Source organism: Quercus lobata, chromosome 10 (assembly GCF_001633185.2).
Source record: "Quercus lobata isolate SW786 chromosome 10, ValleyOak3.0 Primary Assembly, whole genome shotgun sequence".
Classification (NCBI taxonomy): Eukaryota; Viridiplantae; Streptophyta; class Magnoliopsida; order Fagales; family Fagaceae; genus Quercus; species Quercus lobata.
This window is the reverse complement of record NC_044913.1, coordinates 52963310-52977861: the sequence shown is the minus strand read 5'-3', so window position 1 is coordinate 52977861 and position 14552 is coordinate 52963310. Positions and strand designations below refer to the sequence as shown.

General features: G+C 32.2%; 1 pseudogene; it reads left to right on the top strand.

The window, feature by feature from the left end:
• The first annotated feature begins 2955 nt into the window (after positions 1 to 2955).
• LOC115964952 lies at positions 2956 to 3533 on the top strand (annotated as a pseudogene).
• Positions 3534 to 14552: the final 11019 nt, after the last annotated feature.

The window sequence follows — 14552 nt, the reverse complement described above, 5'->3', positions numbered from 1 at the left end:
GAAAAGTATTCTAATAATTTTAAACATTATGAAACTAGTAAAAACTTAATTAATTTCAAATATTATTTTACATACTAAACATATAGAAATAAAAAAAAAAAAAAAACAATAATAAAAACTAAAGAAAACCTTAATTTTTATAGGTACAAATGTAATAATTAAGGCTCTCTAACTCCTGATGATGAAATTTATAAATTTCTTTTTCTTCTAAAAAAAAAATGAAAGCATTGCGACACCTATATTTCTAATATTCTTCATGTTAAATATTAGCATTGATACACCATATTGAATATGTTAGTATAGATGCGGAGCGAAAGTATAAAATATAAAACACAATAACACACAAAGGTTACGTGGTTCAGTCTAATGGCCTACATCCACGAAGGAAACCTTAAAGGGTTACATCAATAATATATTATAGTGTAATATAAATCCTGTGTTACAATAAATCATAACATATGTATATATAGTAGACTAAACCCTAGACTAATAGACTTCTAGTACAAGTAAGAGACTTGGCTTGCACATAAAGTAGTTTGGGCTTATGCTAATAGGCTAATATATCTTTAACACCCCCTCTCAAATTCAAGATGGAAGCTTGATGAAATCTTGAGATTTGATAAGGTTGAGAAAAGAAGATCTCTTGAATGAAATTTGGCTTTGTGACGGTAGTTTAAGGAAAATAATGGTCTTGCAGTATTGATGCGACTTTTAACAGTGGCATGACTGTACCGGAGAGTTTTGACGACAACATTAGGAAGCCAAAGAAGATGAATGCAGCGAAAAAAACACCGAGAAAGACAAAGATTGCTCTTAAATATACCGCAATGATAGAAAACTATGGCCACAGGAAGGTGGCTCTGATACCATGTTAAATATTAACATTGATACACCATGTTGAATATGCTAGTATAGATGTGGAAATAAAAGTATAAAGTATAAAACACAATAACACATGAGGGTTACGTGGTTCAGCCTAACAGCCTACATTCACGAAGGAAATCCTAAAGGGTTACATCAATAATATATTATAGTGTAATACAAATCCTGTGTTATAATGAATCATAATATGTATATAGAGATGGGTTCAAGTTACACCTGCCATTGGATTTAAATAGATCCAACGATTAAAAAATAATCTTCATTATTATAAATATTTTTATTAAAATCTCATTAATTACCCTCATTTATTACATTCTAAACCTATCTCTAAACCCAACAAAAGAAAACGTCTGACTCTCTCCCAACGTTTGGTGTTCAAGCCGTTAGTCTCTCCGTTTGTCTCTGTCTCTACATTCTAAACCTACGTTTCTCTCTCTCTATCCCCTCCTCCATTGCTCCTCCACCATTGTTCCACCTCCACAGGTTGTCCGAAAAAAAAAAAAAAAAAAAAAGAAGCCGAACTGTTTCTATTTGTGAGTACTCTTTTTCTATTTTTCCTTTCTTTTCTGTCGTGAGTGCTCTGTTTTTTTTTTTCCTTTCTTTTCTGGTCTGACTCTCTCTAGAACTCTACGTTTCTTTTCTGGTATGTTCTTTTTTGGTCTTACATTTTTCTTTGGTGATGGTTGTTTTTTTTTTTCAAAGACTCTAGCATCTAATCTATAGTTGAAGTGCCTAAGCTTTTCATAGGCTTTGCAGTTTTGTTTTTCTGGTACTAACTGTTGACTGTCATCATATACAGTATATATTTTGTTTAATTTATGCTAGTTCCAATATATTCGACCATATTGAATAGAGCAACTTGAGCTAGATAGTTGAATAATTTTGGTAGCTTATGCTAAATCATTCATTTATTTAAGTAGTCTATTTATTGGTCTATTGGTTGGTTGTTAGTGATTCGTTTTCTATTACTTGATTCATTCATTTTTCTTTGGTGATGGTTGTTTTTTTTTATTAAAAAAAAAAATGTGTTCTATGTGTATGATCAAATGCCGCTTTGAAGTTCTTATCTTTCTTTTCCTATACTAATGTTGTATTCCATATGGGTTTTCTACATGTTTTTATGTAGTGTCTCTAATGAAGCTATGCTGCTCTAATTGGGTTTACAGGTCCTTTATCAGCAATTGGATCCATACTCACAGGAATTGACTACATAGGTCTAGGCCATGTGATGGTGTTTGCTAATGGGGATTACTCCCAAGCTTTGGAAGAATTATCAAGAGAGCAGTAAGGTTGGAGACACGAAAAGGCAGTTACGGGGTTGCAGTGGGAGTGGTGTTTACAGAGGTTGATGACAATGATATTGATGATTTAGCATAAAGTGAGTTTTTTCATTACACTTTTCGAGTTTTTTTTTTTTTAAAGAATTTTTTATTGTAATAATATATATCTCATGTTTCAAATTTACTTATACCTTTTTTTGTTCTACTTTAGATACATGTGGCTGAAGAGAATCACAAAATGAGCATTCCTTGGTGGAATTAATATATATATATATATTGAGTCCAAGTAGCTGAAGGAACTATGTTTAAGGACCTATGTTGTTAATTATGATGAAATAGTTTTATTTGGTTTTTTGTTTTGTTTTTTTAAGGACCTATGTTGGAATACTGTTTTTGCTTCAATTTAATGTCATTAACAGTGTGTTTTTAAGGACCTATGTTGGAATACTGTTATTTAAGGACATATGCCTCATTTTTTTCGATTTTCTACTGCTCACCTCTTGTTTTGAGGGGGTACCTGCAGCTTTTTGTGTTTGCTTTTTTAATAACAATTTCTTAGGGATGATCTATCTTTGTTTATGGTTCTAAATAACAGGTAGTATAGCTGCTTTAAGTTAGTGGTTCTGCACTGTTCTGTTTACTGCACTTTACTGCACTGCATTAGTATAGCTGCACTGCACTGCCTCTGAATCCTCTTATGTTAGGAAATGCAAGATAATGTCTGGTCATGGAGTTCCAAGATAGTTTATTCATTGAGTTATAAAATTTTCATATTGCAGGTATATTATCCATAATGCCAGATTATGAAGTAAATATTCTTTAAATACATATACAATTTATTGTTTGAATTTGCATTTTTAACTTTATTTTTCTGTTTGAGCTAACACTTTAGCAGGTTATTCACACAGGACAATGTCTCTCCACCTCCGAAGAAGCTGTAACAGTAGCTTAGGAAGTTGTCAAAACAATGCTAGCCGAGGGATATGTTCTAGGCAAAGACGCATTAATCAAGGCCAAAGCTTTTGATGAGTACCATGGAGTCTCAGCTACTGCAACAGCCAAGATTGCTGAGCTTAGCGATAGAATTGGACTCACTGATAAAATTCATGTTGGCATGGAAACTGTTAAGTCTGTGGACAAAAAATTCCATGTTTCAGAAATCACCAAGTCAGCTGCACAATTACTGGGACAGCAGCTGTAGTAGCGGCAATGGTTACAAGAAAAGCAGCTGTTGCAGCTGGTCATGCTGTAGTCAACATCACTTACTTTGCCAAAGGAGCACTTTGGGTTTCAGACACATTGAATCGTGCAGCTAAAGCTGTAGCTGATTTTGGTAGCCATGGTACTAATGGTAGTAAACAAATAGATTGATGCTATAGCAACTCTTATAGTTGGCTTTACCCTTGATATTGTATACAAATAGATAGTTTTATTTTTTTTGGCATAAGTAACAACCTTTCTTATTGGTTGTCTTGTTGTGGAAACAGTTCAGTTTTAGATTGAATCTTTTTGGATTAGTCAATACAAATCATAATATGTTGTGATTTAGAGGAAATGAAATATTAGATTATTGATTGATTAGAATCCCCATGGCTAGGAGGAACAGTTGTGGATTGTTTTCTTCAAAATTTTTTTAAAAGGTTGTATCAATTTGTCATAGCTCATATGCTATAGTGTTACCCCCTGCCTCAGGCAAACATAGACTTGGTTTATAGTGGTTCTATTGTGTTTCAATGAAATTCATCTTGATTTAAAAAAAAAATAAAAAAAAAAGTGCTGAGGATTAGCATGGAACTAGACACAATCACCACCACAAAAAGTTGTTTGACAATCATAGAAAGTCATTACAAGAAATTAAAGTATAACAAATCAACAATGTTCATAGCCTTACATTCATCATATGGTAACATCAATGGGGTACTTAATTTTCCAGGAGAAACATTTCGATTTCATACCTGCTCAATAAGATTGGCAGCTAATAGGAGAAAAAGGTTGTTCATTGAAGTCCATTTTTTTTTTTTTTCCTCTCAAAATGTGAAATATGTTTGAATCATAACGATGCCAAGTAAATGGACAATCAAAGGAAAAATTCAAATCTTATTTTATTTGTTCTTTCTATAAAAGAGGGGGGAAATCATTATCCATGAGCACTATAGGAATCCTCTCATCTCCTGGCATACTTTTGAGGAACATTTGCTTTATAACAGCCCCTTTGCACTGAATCTCTTCTGCAATATTTTAGGGGTGCCTAGCACAAGTGTTAAACTCAAATGTTGAAAGATGATTGTGCTAACCACATCAACATATGCAATTGCAACCCCGTGACTGCCTTTTTGTGTCTCCAACCTTATTGCTCTCTTGATAATTCTTCCAAAGCTTGGGAGTAATCCCCCATTAGCAAACACCATTACATGGCCTAGACCTATGTAGTCAATTCCTGTGAGTATGGATCCAATTGCGGATAAAGGACCTGTAAACCCAATTAGAGAAGCATAGCTTCATTAGAGCACTACATAAAAACATGTAGAAAACCCATATGGAATACAAAATTAGTATAGGAAAAGAAAGATAAGAACTTCTAAGCGGCATTTGATCATACACATAGAACGCTTTTTTTTTTTTTAAAAAAAAAAAAAAAAAAACCATCACCAAAGAAAAATGAATGAATCAAGTAATAGAAAACGAAGCACTAACAACCAACCAATAGACTACTTAAATAAATGAATGATTCAGCATAAGCTACCAAAATTATTCAACTATCCAGAGTATTTGAAAAAAAAAAAAAACAACCATCACCAAAGAAAAATGTAAGACCAGAAAAGAACATACCAGAAAAGAAACGTAGAGTTCTGGAGAGAGTCAGACCAGATAAAAAAAAAATGCACTCACAACAGAAAAGAAAGGAAAATAGAAAGAGAGTACTCACAAATAAAAACAATTCGGCTTTTTTTTTTTTTTTTTTTTTTTTTTTTTTGCCGGCAACCTGTGGAGGTGGAACAATGGTGGTGGAGGAGGAATGGAGGAGAGAGAGAGAGAGAGAGAGAGAGAAACAGAGAGACTAACAGTTTGAACACCAAACGTAGAGAGGGAGAGATAAAGACGTTTTTATTTTTTTGGTTGGGAGATAGGTTTAAAAGATAATAAATGAGGATAATTAATGAGATTTTAATAAAAATATTGTAATAATGAAATTTTTTTTTTAACTGTTGGATTTACTTAAATTCGATGGTTTAAAAAAGGTGTAACTCTAAAGAGTTACACCAGATGTAACTTGAACCCATCTCATGTATATATATATATATATATATAGAGTAGACTAAACTTTAGACTAATAAACTTCTAGTACAAGTAGGAGACTTGGCTTGTACACAAAGTAGAATTAGGCTTGAGCCTATACTAATAGACTAATATATCTTTAACACTTCAAATGAAATATGTATAAATATATATATATATATATATATACATATATCTTTTAAAAATAAAAAGAATTTTATTGGCCAAGCAGCCTTCCTCAAGTTCAGTTTGACCAGTGAAGCATACCGCTTAGTTAAAAGATGGGAGAACTGAGAAGCTGACAGTTAAAGGATTGGGACTTTTCATGGTTTTTATATAAATCGATAAAAAGAGACATAACGTACGAGGTTGAATCCGTCACTTTATCCCATTCCACCATTTCATGTATATACGTATAAAACATGAGTAATGTTTATTATATATACAAACTATTTTACAAATACCTCTAAAAATAACCGGAATCGTGATTTTGAACTTTGAAGCTACGATTTTCAAGGCTTTTGGGGTGCGTGTAAAATAATGCGTGTACAACAAATTTAACTCTAAATAATTATGCAAAATGCATTCGAGTTTAATTCGACTTTTACGGGATGAACTTTAGGACATGGTTATTTAAATATAAATATCATTGCATGCCCAAAAAAAAAAATGCACGTCAGTTGGTTTGTTTGTTTCTTTATTTTATTTTATTTTATATATATTTTTTTTCAATCTCTTCTTCGTATTCATATATGACAGCAGTGAGGGTGAACACAGCTAAAAGCATGCCGATTTCCACCTAGAGATTGTAACGCACAAAATTCTTTTAACACCTCAACTTTTATTACAACTCTAACATGACAAATGTTAAGCAGTTGTCTATCACTTTCATATAGATCTATCACTCTTTTTTTGAGTCCAAATCATCTGTATCATTTTCTTTGTACTACTTTATGTTCCACAAATAGAAATCTACCATGTGTCCACCAATTTAATTAACACTTTATTTTATGTTTTTTCTTATTTCACTTATCTTAAATAATAAAAATAAAAATCCTCACACATCTCAACAGCACCACCAAACTCTGCTGCCACTACAAACATCATCACCACCCCCACAATCACCGGTAACTCATCAATATTAAAGAAATTTCCAAAAAACGTATGTATATATGTGTATATATATATATATATTTTTTTTTTTTTTTTTCTGAGCTCTAACCAAACAACATTTAGATTTCTTCTCACCCTCGAATTCTCTCATTAACTCCTTCTCTCAGATTTATTTTGGTTGGATTTTTGCTGACTATAGTTGTTGTTGCTTGGTGGTTGAGCTTTGAGAGAGAGAGAGAGGAGTGATGTCTTGTGGTTGTGGTGGCGCTTCGGATCCATGTGGTTGTAATGGCAGCTGCATGGTTGTGACTGACCTTGATGGGTTTTTTATGTGTTTTTATTTATTTATTTATTTATTTTTTATGGTGGAGTTATGGTGTTTGGTGGGATTGAGAGGGGCAGTGGGAGTGGCTTGGGTTTCATGTGATGTGTGGATCCGGAGAAAGTGGTGGCTATGACTGGTGAAGTGGTGGCCAGTGGTGATAGCTAGTCACCGAAGCTGGTGGTTGACTATTGGTGACATCAGCAAAGGTGGGTAGTAGCAATGGCGGCAATGGTGGTGGCTGATGGGTATGGTTTAGGTTTTTTATTTATTTTATGAAACTAAAATAATAATAAAATACTGAAAATTAGATTTAAATTAAATGAGTATAGTATAAAGTAAAGCAAGAAAAATGGGACAAAAAATTTAAACTCACTTTTTTCATAATTTGCAGTCAAACACATCAGAGTTGTGGCACAAAAATTGTGTCCACGTATATTATCTTACACATGCAAATATATATAGAAGCATCAAAAGTATAAAATGTAAGAGAAATGAATCAAAAAAATGCACAACAGTGTTACAATTTGCAAATTGTGATCACTTATCACCTTTGAAGTATATAATCAAAGATGTTTATTTTCAGTTACATTAGATTTGTATAATTCTTACTCCGTATATTGAAAATCACACACCATTGTAAATCTCTTTTATTTAACAGTATATATATACTTGTTCTTTGTTTTATTGGTATAAGTGTAACCTTGTTTACAGCTTCCATGCATGAACTAATGTCCGGAGCCTCTAGGGCTAGGTCCAGATGGCAATCGTTCCAGCAAACACGCCATGGAATTCTTTGCCTTCTCATAGAACGATGAGTATGTCTCAAGATGATTAGCACTACCAAAATCCTCACCCAACAGCCTGGTTGCCTCGACACCGCTGTGGCTCAAGAGAGCCATTGAAATGACAAAAATGATGACAATGTTGCTGAAGTTCATAGCTATAATTTGCAGAAAAGTTAGAAGAATATGAATTCCGAAAAAAGTAAGTTTTTTGGTGTTTTGTGTATGTGAATGAGAAAGTATGGAGTGAAGCTTTATAGTGATAAAATTGTGCCAAGTGCTTGGACTCATGATGTTATTTGGCTTTTAGGGTTTGCGTATTGACTAGGGCGTTGTAAACTAGTTAGGCAGACTGAAAGACTAATCAAGGCCACGTTTTGCTGCCTAAGGGGGGGTACATATGTTTTCCAAGGTTTTGAATTTGTCCACGGCCATAAAGTTTGAATTAATTAACAAGTGTCCTTCATGTGGCACATGGAGTTGCCTATGTCAAAGGTAAATCTTGGATTTTCAAGTTTTGTGTCAAGTGTCAGCGTAGTAAATAGTGTAAACCTCAAAACATATTTTGGGTTTTCATGCTAAACTATTTATAGGTTGAAAATTTTGCATTGACTGTGTAATGTGTATTGTTACAAGATCTGAAAGTGTAAGTTGATACTGTATTCTTTTAAGAGAAAAAGAAAAAGAAAAATTATTGAGAAGGTTACACGCATATCCAATAAGTATTGAACTATGATTTTACCCTCCATTTAACGCTTATATATATGGAGAGAAGATACCAATCCAGTTAGAGTTCATTGGCATTTTTTTTTTTTGGGCCTATAATTATGTACAAAATGGCTTTTTAATGTGTTTTTGTTGGGAAAAAAACGTTGCTTTCCAAGTATGGTGAATTGTAATTTAAATGGCACAAGATTAGATAACATATGAGTGGGAATGACAATTTTGTCCTGCTCCGCTTGATTTGTCTCTCTCTACTTCATCTAGCGTGGGTTTTCCCTACCCTGCTTTGCCCCTTCCCCACCTTATTCCACGTTAATAAATGTTATAATTGTAAATTTCTTATCCCCTAAAACTCTACAATTCGAACAAACATATCAATTTAGCTTATTTTATTCTATCAAACATATCTCTCTATCTCTATTTTGTTATCTGTTATACTATGAGATTTTTTTTTTTCTTTTGTGATATTATCTTTTTAAACACATGCATAATATTATTTAGATTTTGTTAAAAATAAGTTTGATTTGATGAGATAAATTTCGTTGTAATTTCAAATATATTTTTATTAATGAAACAGGTTTTATATTTTTTTTAAAATTATAATAATTGTGAAGCAAATTAACAAGAAGTAGAGTTTTATAGGGTGGGTTAGACTTCGCACGGCCCCAAAGGTCAGGAATGAGGCAAGAAAAAACTACGCAGGGCGGAGGCAAAGACCCCATCCTTTAGCCCCGCCCCACCTCATTGCTATCCCTACATATATATGAGTAATAATAAATTTAGAGATACAAAAAATTCTACAATTACTGAGGTGGTAATTGTTGTTATTGGTAAATAAAAAAAATATCAGTCGGTAGTGACTCCAAATGAAAAACAAGAACAATTTTACCAACTCAACTATTGTGAAAAAATTGTGAAACTAAATATATGCATCTATAACATTTCTCTATCGGTAAACCTTTTAAAATTTGTGGTTCAATAGCACATTAACAGTACGTTTAACCATTACAAGTTACAACCATGCATGACAGGGCTCATTTATGGTTAACTGTGGGATATTAACAAGATGTGGATTCTGTAAAATAGCACACATATTTATGGACATTTTAATCATGCGTGAACGTCAATATTTTACTATTTCTTTTACAATTTGATTTCTGAGCTTACATTCAAACTAGAACGCCAAGAAAGACAACGCCAATTATGGTTTCCAGAATAAGATATTGACGTAGCAAACAATATATTTTCCAAAATCAAGATGATCATATATCTTAATTCATTAAAATTCAAATGGTACCCACCGTCAAAGAACTGCTTTTGGATAATTAGAACTTTTATTTAGTGCAATTGCAAAAAATACAACCCTCAATACAAGTAGCTTAATTAAGCTGCTGACAAAAATAATTAGAATCAAAGAATTATTCCTTTCATTTACATTTGTCTCCTATAAATCAGTGTATAATATACTATATGCTTGTAGTTGTATAATTGGGAATGTCATAAATTCAATGAATTAATGACCAGGGCCACTGGGACTAGGACCTGATGGCAACTTTTGAAGCCAAAACTCCATGGTGAACTTTGCCTTCTCATAAATTGCTGAGTATGTCTGATGTTGATTACCACTAGCAAAATCCTCATTTAACAGCCTGGTTGCCTCAACCCCAGAATGGTACGAAATGGCCACCAAGATTACAACGATCATTATCAAAATAGTGCTAGTCTTTCCAAAACCCATCTTTGAAAATAGCCCAGAATTAAGTTGTTGGGATTGTTGAACTTTCTTTCTTCAAAGAAAAAGGCAGAGAAAATTTTGTGTTCTTTGAAAGAAGTAGATTTTTTTTGAGAAGAAGTAGATTGATTGTGTTTGTGAATGAGAAAATATGGAGGTGTGAGGTATGCTATATATAATAAGTGATGGAGTTCAGATGTTGTTGGTGGGCGTTTAGCTAGCTGGGTTACGTGTTGAACAAGACGTTGTGATTTAGTCGTCAAATTTGAAATTTATTGTCTAAAAATCTAAGGCCGAATGTGTGAAAGTCTAGGGAGTTCAAATTTTCAAATTTACTATAGTGCCCTTGCTCAGGATACGCCAAGTCAATATAGTGGGAGGGTGATCTTCGTCACTCACGTGCATAAAGAAAATGTTCAATAACACGTGGCACTGACAAAATTTTTGTTTAGGGTCCCACTACAGATATATGAAAGAATATATATATATATATATATATACACAAACACGCGTATTCCTTGTAAATAGGTTTATAATATACATTTATACTAGTCGCTAATCCGTGTGATACACGGAAAATATATTGAGTACAATATATAATTTAATCTTTGTTTATTTTACTACAACACCAAAATTGAATTTGAAAAATAAAATCATATAGCTAAAACATTTGTTAACAGCTATACGTTTTAGACATTTATTAAACTATATTATTATTATTATTATTATCATTAACTTAACAGTATTTTAATATATGATACCAACATGCTTCAAGAAAATGTCCAACACTGAAAACAATTTCGAAAACAAACTCAACTAAACAGTTTGATGAATAAATATATTACAATCTATAATATAAGCCAAAGAAATAAACTTTGAAACCAATATGAACAAAATCCACGTCAAACAAAACCATTTCGATCATTAAGAGTATGACTCACTAAAGTCATGAAAAACACAGGATTTATTAAAAAAAAAAAAAAAAAAAAAGCATCTTTAGTCTTTATAGATTTTTGCCTAAGTACCCAGAACATACACAACATGTACATACACTATGAAAGTAAAAATAAGAAAAACAAAATAGACGTAAACACAGACAATTAAAGAAAAAATATAGGAAAAAAAAGTTAGGAATAGAAATATAAGATAAAGATGGGTTACCCTCAAAAAGAATAATCCATGGATGTTCATTGAAATCTTCTAGATAATTTCTGATAATAGAAAATATAAAACCCAAAAGTTATGATGTTAAAACTTCCAAACGGCCAAATTTTTATTATTTTTTTTAAATCAGAAGATTCAAAGCTTCAAAAGTATTGAAATAAAGCAATATATATATATATATATATATAATTATGCAATAGAGAAATACAATAGAAAGAAGGGAAACCATGATTATAGCTTTTCTACTATTGAAATTGGCCAGACAATTAAATGTATTGCAAAAAATGAACTTAAAAATTCATATGTAAACCAAACAATTAGAAGATTTTGAGCCAAGAATTTATTAAAACAAAACAAAAATTATGTGACTACACAATGGAGAAATATAATAAACAAAAAAAAATATGTCTACACAACATAGAAATATTAGAGAAATATGAGTTACCTTTTAAATGTTAAAATTCAAAATATTAAAACTTTTAAAAGGTTAAAAAAATTTGAAGATTTAATTAAAAGATTCAAAACAGTGATGAGGTGAAAAATTTAATTTAATTTAAATATTGTGCTGACGTGGAAAATTGTGGTTGCTTCAAAAGTTTCGGTTTTATATATATAGATTAAGGTTGCATTTGGTACGCTTAAAAAATCAGTTTTTTTTACTATTTAGCTTATTTTTACTACTATTTGTTACTATTTATAGATCTTATTGTACTATTTCAGCTACTTTTTAGATTTATCTACATTATTTTTGTGAACCGTTTATTTGCTAAAATTGAAAATTTTTTGCTGAAAATACTTTAAATAAAGGTAAAAAATTAACTGAAAATAGTATAGTGAGACCCATAAATAATACCAAAAAGTATAATGAAGTCAATGAATAATATACTTAGATTAGGGTGCACTAGACTTTTAAGCCAATGAATAGTACACTAGGAATCCGTAACTCTATCCTATTCCACTGTTTTATGTTTTGATGTATAAATGATTCTGTCCAAATGCATTTAAGGGTGCGTTTGTTTCGACTTCAAATGAATTCCGGAAATCAATTTCCGGAAAATGGAGCGTTTAGCTGTGACGGAAAATATTATTTTCCGGAAATGAATTTCCTGTTGACCGAAATTTGAAGCCTTGACCACGGAAATGAAAATCTGCCTTCATTTTCACTTCAATTGATTTCCGTGGCTTGCAAAACGCAGAGAGAGGGAGAGAAAAAACAGAAAACACAACACGCGAGCTTGAAAGAAAGAACAAAAAAAAAACAATCTACCTCACACCCAGTGCTCTGATCCGGCGAACGATCCGGCGAATGAGCGTTTGAAGTCGATTCAAACGCACCCCAAACAGCGATCGAACCTCACACCCAGAGCGCCGCGAAGATCGCGCCGTCGCGAGATCGCGCAGTTGATCGCGATCTCGCCTTCGACCGAGATCGCGATCGACGGCGCGATCTCGCGAAGCGTCGATCGCGATCTCGCGAAGCGTCGATCGCGAGATCGCGATCTTGCCCGCACCGTTGATCGCGATCGACGACGCGATCTCACGAAGCGTCGATCGCGAGATCGCGCCGTCGCCGTTGATCGCGATCTCGCGCCGTCGCCGTCGCCGTTGATCGCGAGATCGTTGATGATTTTTTCTGGATTTGTGTTTTCCTTCTTCTTTTCCAAACACCAGAAAATATTTTCCGGAAAATTTTTTGAAATGCAACCAAACACATGGAAACATTTTCCTTTTCCGGAAATTAGCATTTCCGGAAAATATGTATTTTCCGGAAAACGATTTCCAGCAACCAAACACAGCCTAAGTTTAATTGTATGGACGTGTAAATGATCAACTATAGGGCGTGGTTATTCAAATATTAAGATAACTAGTCGCTAACCCGTGCGATGCACGGGATAATTAAACAAAATTTATACACATTCACTTTTATTGGTACAATCATTTGAAAATAATTCTAATTAATACCCAAATTTAAGAGACACATTGACTTACTATTTAAAGTAGCCTTCTGAAGAATTTACAAATATTGTGCAACTGAGCTTTAATTTCTCATCAACAATAAAAACATGGAAATTCAAAACATGGAAAGAAAATAAAAATTACAACAATTAATTTCATTATCTTTCATGCTATACTTTGTAATTGTACGGAATTAAGTCAACTCAATTTAAGTAGTTGTAATAAAATTGGCTTCTACTATTCTCTATTCTATAGAGATATGAACATATTGGATTTCTCAAACAATTACCGGTATTGCAATAAAATGATTTATTATTGAAAATAAGAAACAAAGAAAATCTGTCTATAACTTAAGAAACACAATATAATAAAATTAAAGAGATAAAATTTTCGGAGGACAAAATATTATAGATAATTTTAGAAACAGATTATACACTTAAAAGGGTTAGTAATTTATAGCACTTACCCCCCACTATTAGTATACAGATACCAAGTGCGGTTATCGTAACCCTTTGAAAGAACCTTCTCCAATTGGACCCTATAAAAAAAAAAAAAACACCCAATTAACAAAATTGATCCAAAAGGGTCTAAAAAGCACACAAAATCAATTCAAAAAACAAAAATATGAGACAAAGTAATTACTTTCTGCTACCAACGAAATCGTCTTTTGTATTGCTGTTCCAAATTGCAATACTTATCTCTCTAAGGCCTTCAATTAACGAAAACACAAACTTTTCTTGGAATACCGGAGTATTATGACCATCTATACATACAAAAAAAAAAAAAACAAAATCAGCATAACTCACAATAACTCTATAGAAGCCTAAAAAATATAAAGAGAAATTAAAGGGGTTGAATTTGATATTTACGTTTGGAGAGAGAGAGTTTGCAGAAACTGTGGCTTTATATTTCTTAACTTGAGAGAGGGGTAAGGTTGTTAGGGTTTTGAAGGTAAGGTTGCTAGGGTTTTGAGGTGTTATAATGTTTTTATTTTTATTTTTTTAAATATTGTGCTGACGTATTGTTTATTTTTTATTTTTTAAATATTGTGCTGACGTGGAAAATTGTGGTGCCAGCAGAGGCTTCAGTTTTATATATATATATATATATATATATATATATAGATTGCACACTAAAATAAAAAAATAAAAAATAAAAAAAAAAGAAAAAAAGAAAAAGAAATGTAATAGTACTAACAGGTAGGTTGGTTTGTTTGTTTGTTTTTTATTTTTTATTTTTTCCTACATTCTTTTCAATCTTTTCTTCTTTCCTTCTATTTTTTTTTTTTTTTTCAATCTTTTCTTCTTGTTCGCAGATGA